The 2850-nt window shown below is 27.4% G+C and overlaps 1 pseudogene; it reads right to left on the bottom strand.

Annotated features, from left to right (window-relative positions):
* The window catches only part of LOC119675257, a 4318-nt pseudogene extending 2099 nt beyond the window's left edge, over nt 1–2219 (bottom strand).
* Nucleotides 2220–2850: the final 631 nt, after the last annotated feature.

Raw genomic sequence — 2850 nt, 5'->3', positions numbered from 1 at the left:
TAAAATGCAAGGGATAATGTGCGTGTTTCATTAGAAACAATGTTAAGTATCTTTTTTTTTTTGTATATTTTCACTATACAATTAGGCAGAAAACGTTTCTGAATATTTCAATTGAAACACGGAACCATTTAAGAAGTGAAGAAATATCCAAGAAGGTTATTTTATCACATTTCCGCGTTCACCTTTCAGTTGCAAGAGAAAATCTAATTAGAAGAAGGGAAACCTGTGGTTTTCATCTTTTCTGTGATATTAAAAAATTATGAATTTTAGTTTTAACAAATCTTGTTTAAGTAATCACGTAAAAAAATATAAAATATAAAATGTTTTTATGTTTTAGTTTTTAAATACAAAACATAAATAGGCGATATGGAGATGCAATTTACTTTATAATTCCTTTCTTTGAAATTATACTTAAATAAAATCAACTGTAAGTACTACTTATTTGTTTTAAAATATGAATTGACGTTTACTGGTTATTCTTCTCTAAAATTTACAGACGCGGCAATAAAATCTACTAAATTTATAGAATTTTTGTTATGAAAATATTATATCAATAGTTTAGCCAAATTGTTCTAAGGGAGAGCTATTATACTAGGATATGCTTTTTTGGAAGTGCTTTTGCAGTGTATTATAACTAGATCACATTAACATTATATAGATATAACAATAGATAAGTTTCTCAAGGGGGAATTTTCCCTGATGATAATCTTTAGCAACCAAAACGTCAGAAATATAGATTACATACTAAATAAAACATTAAAAACTGTTTATAAAAAACGAAACCAAAAAATCTGGCTAATAAGCCCATCATTCATCTATAATAAAGATTTAAAGTATTATACATAAGTATTCTTCTCAACCTCTTCTAGATGAGATCATTTTTTTAAGCAATTAATTATATTAAATTCACGATCATTTGTATAAAAATAAGTTCATAGAGCGAAATAATAGAGTGGTTTTTATTTAACTAGAGAATCTTTGATTATGGAAACACTCAAACAGTTAATTCTTTATGGAAACGCTGATATATCTTATGTTGCATCAACATTTGCAAATCGTAGAAATCACTTTCGAATTAAAGTATTAAAGCCATACTCTATGACTTTAGTGAAGAGGTCGGAGCACATTTATTTCTTACCGGTTAATTTTGCTCAACAGCGAGATTATCCTATCAGTGGCTTTGCCGATATGTAAAATAGTCGCATATACTAAGAAAAATTTTAATGATGATACATACAGTTTGGTGCGGTTTATGGACTGTTGGCAAGATTAGACTCATCTCTCGTATTTGTAAGTTTGTTTTATTTAAATTTGCTCAGAATACATAAAGCAGCGCGGCGAGGGAATAAATAATTATAAAATTGAGAAATAAGAAACCAAAAATTTCAGGTCAATATATCCGTAAATGAAATATATGTATATGAAATATTCCAAATATATTTAAATATGGATATACTAATTTTCCTTATTAAGAAAAAAAGCGTATTCACTTTATGAAATACTCAAATACTTTTCTTTCAATTGAATATTTTCTACTCCTATTAAAAAAATAGAAAGAAATTAAAAACTTAAAGCAGAAGACGACGCTAATTTTAGCATAAAAAAATTAAAAACTCTTAATTAATTTGAATAAGTGGTAGTTGCATTTTATGTTAAAAGAAGTTAACGAAGAAAAAATTGGAGAAATTAAAAATAAATTGTGTCCTTATTAAGCGACCTGAATTTAGAAGGTTTGTTCTTCCTTCACAAAATGCGTTACATATTTCAATTTGACCGGGATTCCCTTAACGGATTATATTGTAAGAACAAATCATTAACACGAAAAGTACTATGTCTTGTGTCCATTTTACCAGAAAAATTTTTTCCAAATTTATTAATTTACTATAATTAAGACCAAACTTTATACTCAATACTCTTGCAACTCTTGCAGTAGTAATAACTAGCAAATAGAAAACCATAAATCCAATCATGATAAACAAAATCAGTAAGTACTAATTACTTAGTAAATTTTTTTCTGCTTATTATGTTTACGTATTTTGACACATTTGTTGGAAAATGTAGAGTATTACGAGTTAACACACTATAGCAGAAAAATCAACATATCTGAAGAACTTTTTTCAAACCAAACCCATTCAAACTATTCTAGATGCTTCTGCAGAATCGCAAGATATTTGTAGTAATCGTGGTGGTAAATTTAGGAAAACTGGGCTGGCATGCATGATTAACGTCGATTTTACTATTGATATAAGTTAATTTCGTATCTGCTTTCGACTAACAAAAGATATTGACAGCAGTGGAATTATATTCATACAGTATATTATATTATATCAATAACAAAATTCTAACAAATCGATCTCCCTTTGTAGCAAATAAATTTATAAGTGTTAAATGATAATCAAGTAAGATCTGAGAATTATTCAAAAAACAAAAAGCAATAAATATCTCTTAAAAACGCTGTTCAGAATAGAGACTATGAACAAGTTACAGAAAATGAATCAAGGATGAATCGATTATGTACCCATATTTGGAAAAGCTGTAGAAACCTTAAAAAGCTGCTGGTAAATTTCATTTCTGCTGAGCTAGAAAAAAGGCAAATGTAAGCAATATTAAATACATTAACTGCAAACATTAAGTAATGCAATCAAAAATAATATATATTCTTAAAAATATATCTACTGAGAACACATCGTCGTAGTAAGGATAAGAGTATGATAGTAACTTCTTTATAATTCTGGATTAAGTATATGTAACATACGAAACTTTGAACTACTAAAAATAGTTCTATAAAAATATAGTTTATTACTAAACATTCATCTTGATTTGGGCTGTGGTGCTAAATGACAGGATACA

The sequence above is a fragment of the Teleopsis dalmanni genome, chromosome 2 (genome assembly GCF_002237135.1).
Source record: "Teleopsis dalmanni isolate 2A chromosome 2, ASM223713v2, whole genome shotgun sequence".
Classification (NCBI taxonomy): Eukaryota; Metazoa; Arthropoda; class Insecta; order Diptera; family Diopsidae; genus Teleopsis; species Teleopsis dalmanni.
Note: the sequence above shows the minus strand (reverse complement) of the source record. Positions and strands in the feature narration are given on the sequence as shown.